At 35.0% G+C, this 15,065-nt stretch overlaps 1 protein-coding gene across 2 annotated transcripts in view; it reads left to right on the top strand.

Moving 5' to 3' along the window:
- The first annotated feature begins 7,068 nt into the window (after nt 1-7,068).
- Nucleotides 7,069-15,065, top strand: part of LOC136037121 (rab-like protein 6) — a 79,200-nt gene continuing 71,203 nt past the window's right edge. Inside the window, exon 1 of one of the 2 annotated variants that reach the window (XM_065719603.1) lies at nt 7,069-7,167. The gene's annotated coding sequence lies outside the window, so the exon portion shown is untranslated. The remainder of the gene's footprint in view (nt 7,168-15,065) is intronic. The other variant, XM_065719604.1, reaches the window with a different exon arrangement.

Here is a 15,065-nt window from a genome sequence, read left to right as displayed (position 1 = left end):
TGCCCCCGGCGTCCCCGTTGTAGTTATGTCCCTATGGGAAAAACAATCCGTATTCAGATCTATACCTCATTATTCTAATGATGTGTCCCTGTGTCCCGGTCGTCATTTATATTCCCCGTGTCCCGGTCGTGATTTGTGTCCCGGTATCCCAGTCTGTAATTTCTCTTTGAGGTTCCCGGTCGTCATTTATATTCCCTGTGTCCCGGTCGTCATTTGTGTCCCGGTATGTAATTTCATCAGTTGACAAACAAATTCATGACGCACGCAGCTCAATCCTTATAATGACGTCAGTCGACAAACATGACGTCTGTCGACACACAAACATGACGTCACTCGACACACACACACACACACAGACAACTTATTTATATATATATAGATTACCAAATTCTATTTAAACTGTTATTCCGCAAAAAAAATACTTTGCTGTAAGTTTATAACAGCAGTGATGCTTTTTTGGATTCCACCAGACCCATAGGGGGTGTACTATTGGAGCTAATAGCCCTTCCAGACGACAGTAAGCAATAGTAAGTCTTACGAATCGCTATAATGCACCGGTAATAATGCACCTGTTTTGTTAAGTAACAGCGAGCAATTCCACCAGGGGCCCCTAACATTCAATTGAACCGGTGGCCTAGCATCCAGTTCCTACTGGGGCCCTAGCTAGTAATTCCAACAGGGACCCTAGTATTCGATTCAATCAGGGTTCTCGCAACCAACTCCAACAAGGGCCCTAGCGAGCAATTCCACTGGGGCTTTAGCAGCCAAATCCAACGGGGGGCCAACCAATTCTACACAATATTGATGTATCCAATATCCACAATATCAGGAGACATGCTACAGGTCAAGGCATGCGGGTAAAACCCATTTGTAACTGAGGAGAGCACATAAGAGGGTGTTACGTAAGACCGTTGCACGCGTGAGCGCTACGTAATGATGGTATACATGTGAGTATTACGTAATGACGGTGCACAAGTGGGATTTTACGTAATGACAGTGTACACGAGGAATGTTACGTAATACTTTAATATTTTTTTCTTTAAGATCTTATTTTCCTTCTGACTTGTTTTTTCTTCAAGACATTTTTTTCTTCGAAAGTTTATTTTCTTTCAAGTTTTTTTTTCAAGGAACCTTTGTAATCCAAAAAATTTTTCAGCCTTAGGAATAAAAAGAGATTTCCCCAAATGGAACAGTGTGCTAGACAGCTGGACCAAGAAAGGCTTCCTAATATTTTGGTTCGGGAAATACTTTCTAATTGAGAAGCTATCATTGTTTCTGTGAATTTCTTAGTGACATCTCGACAATGTGCAGAAAGTGATGATTTTCGCTTGAATCAATATGATTCCCTATTACCTTTCTCCATGAGCTATTGATCGCATACTTCCAGTGTCTTGGATAATGGACAGTGGGGGAAGGGAGAAGCGATTACTGGAAATTGTAACATTTTGTTGTTTTTACAGTTTACTACATTCTATTAATTTGAATCTTGGTATTAGCAAAATCATATTTTGAATAGGCCCTAAGTATTACCCTTTATGCAGCAGAAGTCTAATTACTTACAATAGTAATAATAAAAAAAATAGAATTTCACAATACGTTTCCTCGTTAGCAAATGAAAAACACAAACGAAGAAAAACGAGATCTATTTTAGCATTTGGTTCAATATGGGTCCTAAATATTAAATTTCTATACTATAACGAGAGTAACAAGGAACACAGAACGCTTTTCCGCTAGTAAATGAGATGCAAAAACAAAGTAAAAAGAGACACGTGTTTGCTTTCATTTTAATATGAGTCATAAACAGTAAATTTTTTACTGTAAGGAGAGTAACCAGAACAAAGAAAGTTTTCTTGTAAGTAAAATAAAACACACAAGTGAAGAAAACATACACTTTTTTGATTTCGGTTCAAGATGGGTCATAAGTTTTAAAGTCCCTACTACAAGTAGGGCCACCAGGAACAAAGAACATTTTCTTGCTAGCACATGAAACATGCAAACGAAGAAAAAAGAGACCCTTTTTGCTTCAGTTTCAACATGAGTCATAAATATTAAATCTCTATACTATAAGGAGAGTAACGAGGAACGAAGAGCGTGTTCTCGCTAGTAAATGAAAAACGTAAACGAAGAACAAGGAGATACATTTTTACATTGGGTTCAAGATGGGCCATAAATTTTAAGAATCCTACTACAAGGAGGGCAACCAGGAAGAAACAACATTTCGCTAGTAAATGAGACACACAAACAAAAAAAAGAGAAACTTTTTTACATTCGGCTCAAAATATGTCACAAATATAAAATTTCTCACTATAAGATGAGTAACCAGAAATAAAGAACGTTTTCTCGCTAGTACATGAAACACGCAAACGAAGAAAAAGAGAAACGCTTCTGCTTCCAGAAAGTACCAGTGTGACTGAGCGTATGTTTGCATGTCTCTGTGCCTGTCTTTGCACGCATTTCTGAGTCTGACTTTGTGTTTTGGTATGTGCTTTTTGTCGCTCCACACCCCCCGTGCCTGTCTTTCTGTGTTTGTATGTCTGACTTCAAGTTTTTTGCATGTGGTTGTTGTCTCTCTCTCACCAGGCCTGTATGATTGAGCGTCTGTTTGTACATCTCTGTGCCTGGTAGTTTGCATGTCTCTATGCCTGTCTATACGTGTTTACGTGTCTGACTTTGTGTTTTCGTGTGTGTTTTCTCTCTCCCACCGTGCTTGTGTGACTGAGCATGTTTCTTGTCCTTCTTTATGTTTGTTTTTTGTCCCTATCCCACCGTGCCTGTGTGACTGAGTGTCTGTTTGCATATATTTGTGTCTCTTTTTGTGTGTGTTTTTGGTCTTCTGGTAGTTTGCATGTCTCTTTGCCTGTCTTTACGTGTTTGCGTGTCTGACTGTGTGTTTCTTCTCTTTTCCACCGTGTTTGTGTGATTGAGCATGTTTTTTGTCCTTTTTTTTATTTTTTTTGTCCCTCTCCCACCGTACCTGCGTGACTGAGCTTCTGTTTGTATGTATTTGTGTCTCTCTTTGTGTGTCAGTTTGTGTGTGTTTTTGGTCTATCTTCCACCCTACCTGTGTGACTCAGTGCCTGTTTACATGTCTACCGTGTTTGCGTGAGTAAGCCTCTGTTTGCATGTCTTTGTGACCATCTTTGTGTTTTCGTATGTGTGACTTTGTGTTTTTGTATGTGTTTTCTGTCTCTCTCCCATCGTGCCTGTGTGACTGAGCGTCTGTTTGTATACCTCTTTGCCTGTCTTTGTGTATTTTAGTGTGTTTTTTGTCTCTCTCCAATCATGCCTATGTGAGTGAGTGTCTCTTTGTATGTCTCTGTGTCAGTCTTTGTTTCTTTGTGTCTGATTTTGTGTGCATGTTTTGTCTCTCTCCCCACCGCGCCTGTTTGAATGATCGTCTATTTGCATATCTCTGCGCCTGTCTGTTTACACGTCTTTGTTGGTTTTTTGTCTGACTTTTAGTTTTTCTCTGTATTTTTAGTCTCTCTCCCACCGTTTCTGTTTAAGTGAACCTCTCTTTGTTTGTCATAAATTTTATTTTTAAATTTGTTTTTATATTTATCTCCCATCGTACCTGTGTAACTGAGAGTCTGTTTGCTTGTCTCTGGTGTATGTTTTTGTGTGTTTGTATGTCTGGCTTTGTGTTTTTGAGTTTGTTTTTAGTCTCTCTCCCGCCATATCTGTGTGACTGACCGTCTGTTTGCATGTTTTTCTGCCTATCTTTGTGCGTAAGCGCATCTGACTTTGTATTTTAGTATGTATTTTTTCTCTCTTCTATGGTACCTGTGTGACTGAGCGTCTGTTTGCCTGTCTCTGTGCATGTTTGTTGTGTTTGTGTGTCTGACTTTGTGTTTTTGAATGTTATTTTCTCTCTCATGTCGTACCCATGTGACTGAGCGTCTGCTCTCCTGTCTCTGCGCATATTTTTGTGTGTTTGTATACCTGACTTTGCGTTTTTGAATTTGTCTGTTGCATCTCTCCCATCGTGCCTGTGCAACTGAGTGTCTGTTTTCTTGTCTTTGGTGCATGTCTTTGTGTGTTTGTGCATTCTACTCCATGTTTTTGAGTTTGTTTTTTGTCTCTCTCCCGCCATATCTGTGTGACCAAGCGTCTGTTTGTATGTCTCCGTGCCTGTCTTTGTGTTATTCTTTGTCTGAACTTGACTTTTTGTGTGTTTTTGTTTTATCTCTCTTCCATTGTGCCTGTGTGACTGAGCTTCTGTTTGCATGTAATGTATCAATGTCTGGCTTTACATCTTTGTGTGTCTGACTTTGTGTTTTTGTGTGTGTTTATTTTGCACACCTGGGTCTGACGCAATACTATAGCGCATATTTATAGTACACTTATTTTTTGATTGGAGGTAATTTATTTATGTTGTATGTCGTTATGCTGCTATGTTATTATGTTTTTTGTCTTGTTTTTTCTTTTTTTTGTGTGTTTACTCCACAGTTTAATGTACTTTGTGGGTTATAAATAAATTATTATTATTATTATTATTATTATGTAATAGAGAATGTTTTTTATAAGATGCAGGTGGTTCTTTGTCATAGGGTGTGTTTACTTGTGGTTGTTATGTGATAGGGATTTTTAGATTCTGTTAGTCAGGCGGAGAAGTCCCGGTTGTAACTGAGGGGAACATGCACGTGGCTATTATGCAATTTCAGTGCACACATGGTTACATAATGACGATGTACACGTGAAATGTTACATAATACTTTGTTTCATTTTCAAAAATTAATTTTTTTTCATGGTTTGTGCTCATTTTAGGCGTTTTTTTTCTTTTTTAAAGTTCATTTTTTCAAGACATTTTTCTCAGGAAACTTTCTATTCCAAAGATTTTTTCATGACATTACATAAATATAACATTCACAAAGAAAAACCATTCACAAAATTTTACTTTTGTGCTCAGTTGCCAGCCTGAGCAATAGCCCTAAATTTTTAAACCTTGCAAAACATTCACCAGCCACCTCTTATGACCTACACTCTTGTCTGTACATCAACAATTCATTGAAAAGGAAGAACCAACTTACTGTCATTTCTTCCTTTGTAGTCATATTTAATAGGTTTAAAAGAAAGCTTCTATGGCTAAGTCAGAAGCCCAGTAAAGATCCAGGCGGTCCTTTAGCCAGGAAGTGCAATAGGGAGCTAGGAGCCAGTCATCCTATGCTCTTGCATGCCTTTCCTGCTTACTAACCCCAGATTTCTCTAGGTAACCTGTTAAGTTGGGGCCAATTCTGGCTGAACTTACAGTGTCACATCACTGACCTTTGTCCCAAACCAAATAAACTGCTAATGCCAGGAATTAAACCTGTGCCCTTTGGATAAAGAATTCTCAACCTAGAGTGCCAGCCGCTTAGGAAGAAACACAAATGTCACCAGAGAACAAAAATTATTTGGAAAATATTGAAAAAAAAACAACAACTCAAGTCATAGTTGCTCCCATTTTTCACTGCTGTCCCACAAACAATATGTATTTTATTTAGACAAATAAATTTTAAGACAGGTATCAACAAAACTCTATCAGGGATTGTATTTACTTAAGATACAATCAGCAATATGAATGCTTAATTTTGTGATATTCTAGTCTTGAAATAATAAAAAAAGAGAAATAATATGTACTATTTGTTTTCTACCAGCCCATTTGAGAAAAATCATTTGTGACAACAATATACCCATGGTTGGATCAGAATCTCTCTAAAATGCTTTAAACAGAAGGAATTTTAAAAACTATTATACTGATTAGCAAGAAGAATATTAACATAACTCTCTAAACTTGGCACTTTTTAAGACAATTCTTAGCAAAGCAAATGCAAAACTTTAATGGTGTCTATGTCATCTAGAAAAAAAAAAACATTAAAATGTGTCAGTTGTATTTTGATATAAGATTTCTCAAAGACTTTTGTTGAATCTATGAAATGAGGGGCCAGGTATTCCTTTACATTTTATGCAACATGTAAAAAGAAAAACAGTTCAAACTTTTTCACAAAAGAAGAAGCTTGATGTAAAAAAATAAATGTATTTTTAACAGGAAGCAACTGACAAAAATGAAATCAAATAAAACAAAAATTCATGGAGAATAAATAATATAAGTCATATATTTAACCTATAATGAGGTGGCATAAAAGATTATTTCTAAAATTAGAAAAAAAAAACAGTGTTATGGCTTAAAGTTCTGCTCAATCAACAGGAATTGTCTTTTCAGAACTAAGGCCAGAGAAAAAGAAACTGATAACCAAAAAATAAGGCACCCAAAAATTTCAGGACCCTCTAGAGGGAGAAGAAGTAGAAGTAGGTACTTCAAAATACCTTCCTGGGCCATACTTTAGCCTGTAGACACATCCCTGAAAATTTCATTTTACTAGCCTTACCTCTTTCAAAGATAGCCAAAATTAATTAAAGTAAAATTTTACCCCTACTTTACCTTAAAAATCTAGTTTAAGTAGCAATCTCAACAAATATAGAATATATAAAAGGCTATAGGTATTGGCCTAATCATTCTAATTTTTTTTTCAACTAAAAATTATAGGATGGTTTAGGAACCAACCTTTTTAATAACCAAAAAACTTTTCTTCTGACTCCTTATGAAGCTTAGCCTATACAAGACGGGCCTAGAACACCAAAAACCCTTTAGATCCTAAGGAGTATGCATAAGATTACTTACAGGTCACTGAAAAGTAGGATTATTTCCACTATTTACAGTTTCCTTGTCTTTCCTCTAGGCTTAATTATTATTTTATTTAAGAATTAACGACTCTTCTTGACTACTAAGGTCCCTGCGTCGGACCTGCAGTGCATTCCTGCAGCGTCATTCGATCTCTGGGTCCCGTATTACCAAGCTAAGGTGAAATCCACTGCGCCACCACAGGACATCCTCTAGACTTAACGATTTCACATGTTTATCCATTTAAAAAAGTGTGTAACACTGACGTCACTTGTCCTCGATAATCTTTTTTTCGGGGTTAGAAAGTGCAAGCCCTCGGACAAGTAGTCCTGAGCGTTCGAGGGGTAATCCGAGTAACCTCTAACGTCATGTGCGTCTCTTAAAGCACTTGCATTAGTCAGATAAGTAATCAGACAAATAAAAGAACACAGGGAATGCCTCAACGAAATTGCCTTGAAGAAATAGAATAAATAAACCCGGGAAATTAGTTTTTCTTTCTGGTAAAAGTAAGTCAATTTACACCTCTGAATTTGGTTTTTCTCTGCTTTATAGTGGGTGAAACTTCTGTAACCTGTAGTTACAATTATGCTATGCTACCTTAACAGGAATATATCTTCACAAAATTCTAGATGAGGGGCTTTTGTCTAGCCTAGGCTGTCTTGGAAAGTAGCTGAGACAGGAGAATAAACCTTTTCAGGAGTAGACCTTGGTCTCCAACGTTCCACCAGAAGGTATTTTGGGTGGAAGCCTAGGAGGTCAGCACTAGATAAGGAAACATGTTAAGAAAACAATTTTTACTTTATAATAGCCTATGAAGAATAATCCTAGTTAACTTAATTTGCAAGGGGAGAACCTTTATGTTTGCTTCTTTCCTTGTATATTCAGTTCTTTAAATCACATCTTTCAGTTTTCATATCTATTCTCTAAATCTTGAAAATTGTTTATAAACAAACACCCAAGTAGCCTATTATCTAACTAATCTAACTTAACCTAATTTATCAGTATTTGCCTAATAATCTGTGGTAAAATTCTAGTTAATTGACTTCTTGCTATCTCAGGAAGTGTTTAGGTTAGGAAAAATAAAACTTTCAGGGATGGGTCTACAGGCTAAAGTATTTCCTGGGAACATATTTTAAAGTACCCATCTCTACTCCTTCTCCCTCTAGAGGGCCCTGCAATTTGCCTACATGACAGGTATAACTATTGAAATTTTGACAAAACAACATTTTACCTTAATTTTCAGTTATCAGTTGCCCTTTCTCTGCTTTTAGTTCTGAAAATGCAATTCCTGTTATTTGAGTAGAATTTTAAGCCATATCAATGTTTTTTTTTAATTTAGGAAATGTATTTGCATATCTTTAAAACCTAATAAAATAGAATTGAGCAAAGTTATGAAGCTGAAAACAATTTTGTTGTACTTCAATTAAGCAGAAAATCTATTTTGCAAGGTTTCAAAATTCTACTCAAATAACAAAAATTGCATTTTCAGAACTAAAGGCAGAGTAAAAGCAGCTAGTAACTGAAAATTAAGGTAAAATGTTGTTTTGTCAAAATTTCAATAGATCTGTTGTGTAGGCAAATTTTAGGGCCGTCTAGAGGGAGAAGGAGTAGAGGTGGGTACTTTAAAATACCTTCCCAGGACATGTAGACCCATCCCTTAAAGTTTCATTTTCCTTATCTAAACCCTTTCTGAGATAGCAAGAAGTCAATTAACTAGAATTTTACCAGATTATTCTGCATATTATGAAGTAAGAATAGTTTTCTTAGTATTTCCTTATGTACTACAGGTCTCCTAGGCTTTTACCTTTAAGATTGCTACTTTTTATGTTCATTTCATGACTTTGTTTACTTTATTACTGTTCAGTGCCTCCTCTCCACCTCCAATGACCTGATATAGCCCTAGGCTATGTTAAATAAATTAGCATAATAATTAATGAAAGCAGATAAAAAAATGAGAAAAAAAAGGAAAATATGATTGATTCCTACTTGGTGTAGGCCTATACTAGAAAGTAAAAAATTTCATCATTGGTAAAGGTCTAGATTAGGCCTGGTTTTTCTTAAGAAAGAGACTTGCTGGAATAAAAATAGATATAGCCTACAGTCAATTCTTGATAATTTGAAACTCCAGAAATCATAGGATTTTCAGAATAGTAGGAGTTTAAATAACCAATAAAGAGCAAGGAAGAATATAAAACAAACAAGTGTTTTATTAAAAATACATAACACATGTAGCCTACATATATACAGATAAACACCTATATTTAACTTCTTAATCACATAGCCTATGTACATGGTGTATATTAAAAACCATATGAGCAAAATATTACTTGAAAAGTAATCTGTGATTGTTTTGATGGAGTGACTTCCATCTTACATTGTCTAATTCATTCTCCATAGTGAGGATAGCTGTAAAGAAATTTTGGTGTATATCTGTTGGCCAGTACACACTCAAGAATTAGGATCTACAGGTAAGAACAACTGAGATTTTTGACAGATACATAGGATATATATTATTTGGCCTTTATATTTGCACATTAGGGGGGGGGGTTAACTGTAGTAGGGCTGCATGCAAAATATAGCCTAACCAAAATACCAACTAAATATTTATTAAAATATAGCTACAATGTAGTTTTCCACTGAGCCAAAGGCAACTGTCTCCATATACAAATATCAATAAACTGGATATCATCAGATATTATAGATCCAAATTCTTGAGTGTGTAATGGCTAACAGATAAGTACAAAATTATCACTTGTTTCTATTTAGAAACTATTGGAATGTATGGTGTTGATAGATAATCTTGTATTGCTTAATATGACTGGAACATTTGTCACTTCTTCTTTATCTTCCTCATGTTGGAAAGTCAACAATTAGGCATCTGTTAAAGCAGGACAGACAGTAATTTCATCATCTGTGAGAATAAAATCCTCAACAGTAAGCTATGGTACTACAGTTTTACTGCACTACAGTTTGGTAGAAGTCCCAAAATAATGTCTAGAGGGATGCATTCTGTTTATCCTAGCAACTCTGATGACTGTGTGGTATTTTCTTTTTCCTCAGGGTGGTAGAACTGACATTTTTCCAGGCCTAATCAATCATAAGTATTGAGGTCAGATTTTTTCATAAATTCTCACCTTTATCAATGCTATCCAGAAGAATTGAAACAATCCCTCTCCAATGCATAGTTTCAAATTTTGGAATAAACTATGATCTAATGGTTACAATTTTGATCTTGTGTTGAGAGAAAAGACAATTAATTTTACTTGATCTAATACTAGTGGGTTGTTCTGCATAGTGCAGTTATTCAAAAAGTAATAAAAATTTGTCTTTCTTCTTTTCATATGTTAATTAACCAAAATCAGCCATTCATTAAACAATTCTGTTGTCATTGATAATTTTTAATTAGAAGAATAAGTTTTGCAAAGCAATTTTACACCTTTAAAACATTGATGTTTAGAGAAATTCCCTATTATTAATGGTTTTAACTTCTAAGATCTGTCCTGTTGCAGGCCAGAAGGACACTTATTGTATCCTTGCTCAGTTTCAAACCATGACATTTTTCGTTATTGAATGTGTGGGTGTAGTCAGGAAGACATTTATAAAAAAGTCCAGTTTAATCAATGTTGAACATGTTGTACAGGTTTTAGTTTTCCAAAAGCTGTTTTAGTTTATTGATCTATTCTGAACAAGCTGTCTATGCTTGCACACTCTCCTCAATTTCTTTTTTTTTTTTTTTTTTTTAATGTAATAGTGTGCTGTATTTTGAAATTCAAGAGCTATATCCCACTTGCTATAAATGCTTTTCCCTTCAAAATGAATCCTCCAACAGGAATACTTTGTCCTCTATACTGATGAATCAACTGGAGCAAGCAATGTTCAAAATGTAGAAAACTCACCTTGGTATAACTTTTTCTTCCCATGCTTTTGCTGCCACTTCCAAGGATATGACCCTTGTTTTTTTTGGTATCATTGATAAAGTAGACAGTAAAATAACAAACTGTTTAGCTACATTTTTGTTTCTGATCTCAAGTGCTTGAATAGCAAGCCATTTCTCATTAGTTAAAAGACACTTGTTTTTCTGGAAAAACTCGTGTTGTTTCAGAGCTCAAGGAAAAACAGTTGCAAGAGACACAACATACCAGCACAATTTGAAAGTAGACAGCCAACTGACTGAAAAGTATTTAATCTATGTTTGTTGTTCATAACACATCTCCCAATGGGATTTAACAAACACCATCTTTTTATATTACATAGTAGTGTGAAACTTCAAACTATAGAGTGTTGCCAAGCAAGATGCTCTTTTTACAAGTTCATATTATCAAGGTGTTTTTTTTTTTCTTCTATTAAATGTTTTTCAAGCAACCATGGAAAAAGTGATAATTATCCAGAGAATAAAATTATTTGAGTGTCAAATTTTTGAGAGTTGACTGTACTTTTAGACTGCTTATTTCATGTTCGGTTTTTGATTTTGATTAAGTTTTTGACAATTTATCCTCCCCCCCCCCTTAATGATCTCGTATGGCCCTAGACTACAGTTTGTAAAAAAACCTAACATAATAATTTACATATTGTCACATTCTTCATATTATAAAGTAAGAACCCTAATTTTTTAGGAAACTTTTTGTACAGTCTAGGGCTATATGAACCCATAAAAGGGGGCATTGGATAAATTGCCAAACATGCAATAAAAATCAACATAATATTAGTAATCTAAAAAAGAAATTATTCTTGCATATCTGCTTTGGAAGAGCAGCTATTCCAGACCTTTACCTTGCAATCTTTTGTTTAGTTTTGTATATAGCCTAGGGTTTTGTGAGGCTATGGCCAGGGATGAATTGTCAAAGAAGTAAACAAAACCATAAAAATGAAGATGAAATTAGGAATTTTAATGTTTCTCTCATTTTTTTTTTCAAGCATGTCTCCTGCTGTTTCAGATCTTTTCCAAAATACCTTTAGTCAATCTTGGCTTCTAAGGTGTTAAAGATTTGCAAATCTATTTGCTAAATTTAGAAACACCTTTGTGCAACTTAAATTTCTGCTGAAAAAATAGAGGATGTCAGTGCAAGAGTTACCACTCTTCTGAAGGAAACACTATAAAAAAAATAGGACTACCATTAGCTACCTTATTTTGTGCTCTTTCCAAATAACATGATCACTTTTTTGACAATGCACCCCCCCCCCAGTGGCATATTTAGAGGGTGCTAGTATTTGACTTGACATGACTCAGTGATATTTAAAAAGAAAGTACATTATATATTGAGAGGTATCTTAATGGCCAAACAAAACTGTCTACAGTCTTTTTAACCATTTTTTTTTCAAAAACATTTGTATGTATTCCATGAAGTTTGTGCCTTGACTCCTATTCTTCCAGTTGTTGAGGCAGGGGTAGAAGGTACTTGGCTAATCTCATGCCTGGCAAAACCATTCCTGCCAATGGAATTTTCAATGAATGGTCTTTTTTTTATTGCAGTTTTATACATCATTTTACTTTTTCATGTTTTAAATGTCCAAGAAAGATTGAACATTAAAAATAAAACATATTAGCCCTATAACAGCATTACATAGACACTAATTGTCCAGATCAGTTTTCTATAGGGAATAGATCTACAATTATTGTCAACTATTTTGGCCAACAAGAAAACCACAACAATGGTTTAAACATTTGTATTTCTCTTCAAATTCTTATAGAATAGTTACTTCTAAACCCCAACCAGACTTATTTAATGTCTCCGAGTTGTTGCAAAATTCTTAGAACTTTTATTGCTATAAAAAGGCTGCTGTAAGTCTGTAACTATCAGAGAAGCTGCACAGCAGAGTATTTTTTTATGCAGAGTTTTTATTTATTTAGTAGTTTTAGGAAATGAACATATTGGTTGTCTAACTGGTCTTTTTTCCTCAAATTCAAAGCATATTGATAGGGGAGAGCTCTTTTAATTTGTGAGAAAGATGGGATGAAATGAAAGAGAAACAAAAAGCAGTTATAGTGGCTGCTTTATAATCACCAACTTTTTAATCTCGTAACTCAAGCTGAAAAAAAAACAGCTTGCACAATTCTTGCTTGTTTAACCAAGAATATGTGCCATGAAATCCTTGTTGAGTAAGAGGATTGCTGATGAACCAAGATATGCAAGAACAGATAGTTGGACAACAGTAGCTGCATTTTTTGTCCCCTATCTTCTGAGGTCTTGATTCATTTTCTAATTTTTGAACTAAGTCCTTTCTTCTAAGGCCTACAAAGTAGGGAGAACAGCAACCCTGAATTCAGTTCTTCTATCTCCTCTTGGAATAAGCATAAGAATGAAATAAAATATGAAACCTGGATCACAATTATACAGCTGTGAAGGTTACAAGAATTGAAACCCCATTTTGTAATTTAAGGTTATGAAATACAGTTAAATTCCAATAAAACATCGAATATGTATTGGGTCTGTTTTTTGGTCATGTTCTGAGGGAAAAGGCATCAGAACTCCTTTGTTAAAGGCAACAGTCAAATTAGCAGACAGGAAAAAGATGAAGGCCTGTGGCCAATGCGACTAATATTGATTAACAGAGCAACAAATAACACCTATTGATCATTGGATTGAAAAATCTTCTATTTTGAGTTTTAATCTCTGAAAAATATCTAAATGCTTTAGTTCAAAAATTAGTGAATTAAACCAACTTTTCAAGTTAATCTGCCTAAGACATTAGAATGCTTCTAAGCCAAGGCATTAACAATTTCTTTCATGAAATAGACCAACATTCAGAAGACACCTGCCCTTAATCACCTTGCTTGACAGTATTCTGGAGTCCTTTAATAACTGTGCTTAGATTTCTGATGCTCTAAAGTTGGACTTAATGTGTAGGCACAAGAAACCAGGAAAGAATTTTGGGTTTCCTGAAATAGTTTACCAGAATGTCAAGGACTTAGTGGTGAAGGATCATCACTTTCAAAATGTATGGCCCCAAAAGAAGGATAAAGCGTTTCAATTGGGCAGTAATTGAATATGCTAGATTGTGAGAAAGAATTAAAACTAAGAAACGTTCAAACTAATTGTCCTGGCTATTCTATTTTATGGTTTTCATGAACTAGCCTTGCAAGGTCTCCATGAAAAAGTAATTTCTTTGCATGAAGTCTTTAAAATCAGGGGGTATTCATCATGTCTAGGAGCAGACTTCTGGTTGCTCAGGCTTATTGCCTGCTCTATTTCTTCAAAAAGGAAGGGTTTTTCAAGAGAAGGTTTATGTAAGGGGGATTTTGGCAGAACATAAAAGGGAGGTTATCTATTTGGCGAATATACTGTGTCTTTTGTATTGCTCAGCAACCAGTTCTGTCAACTCTTTGTCATTTAAAATTTACCTGTTATTTATTCGTATATCTTAATTCCTTATACCAATAGATTTGTCATTATTAATCAGTTTGTTAATATATTTGTGAACTTTAGCTGCAGCAGTTTGGGGATTGATTTTAGAGCAAAATCTTTCTCGTGCTATCTTTTTTGCTCCTTCTGAATATTCTTTTAAGTCTTACTGTTGCATATTTGTGCTCAAGATATGTGGTAGGAGAGGGTATATCTGGAGGTGCTTTCTGTTTTGTTTCTTTTTCTAGTTTGTTTTGCCAATTCACAGTCTTCATCACACCTTGTCTTATGCAGTTTCTTAAGCCTCAACATGCAATACTGTGCAATGCTGAGATGGACAAAAACCAGAATTTCCCAAACCAGTACTTGGTATTCTGCCCTTGTCAATAAAGAAAAAAAAAAAACTATATATAAAACAGTCAAAATCACCCACTTTTCGTTCAACGTTATGGCTCACTGTGTCACTATTCTTCTAATCTTGTTTTTAGGGGATTAACTCAAGTTCTAGGAAGGAATTTTCTAGAATAAAACATGATTTAAAGTTTAGCCTGATATAGGGGAAGGGAAGAATTGTCAAGCTTTAATTACTTTCTGCTAAAAATGCTAATAGGCCAACCAAACACAAGCAAATGTATAGGGACAAAAAAAAATCAGTGGATAACATAATTCTAAATAAGGGCATTGGGGAAGTGGCAACTTTAGCCAATCATGGATTGAACTCAACTGTTTGAGCCCTTAGAGGTCGTTAAAATAAGGGGTAAATGTCACTAAATAAAAATTTAAAGAGCAAATTTTGGCGTTTTTTTTACCACAAAACAAAGTTTCCTTTCTATCAGATTCCCCCCCCCCCCTGGAGAAGCTGACATTCCTTTGGATTTAAAATGATTTAAGTTTTGAGTCATTGTTATAAGTTTAACCACTCAAAGTCAAATTGTAGTTATCAAAGTTTATGTGATTTTCATTTAAAACACTGTCAAAGTTTATTAGAATCACCAAGGAGAAATTTGCACAAATCTTTGGACTTGGGGGATCAGAGGGGATGGTTCAAAAGTGCCTTGCTTGCA

Source organism: Artemia franciscana, chromosome 16 (genome assembly GCF_032884065.1).
Source record: "Artemia franciscana chromosome 16, ASM3288406v1, whole genome shotgun sequence".
Taxonomy (NCBI): Eukaryota; Metazoa; Arthropoda; class Branchiopoda; order Anostraca; family Artemiidae; genus Artemia; species Artemia franciscana.
Note: the sequence above shows the minus strand (reverse complement) of the source record. Positions and strands in the feature narration are given on the sequence as shown.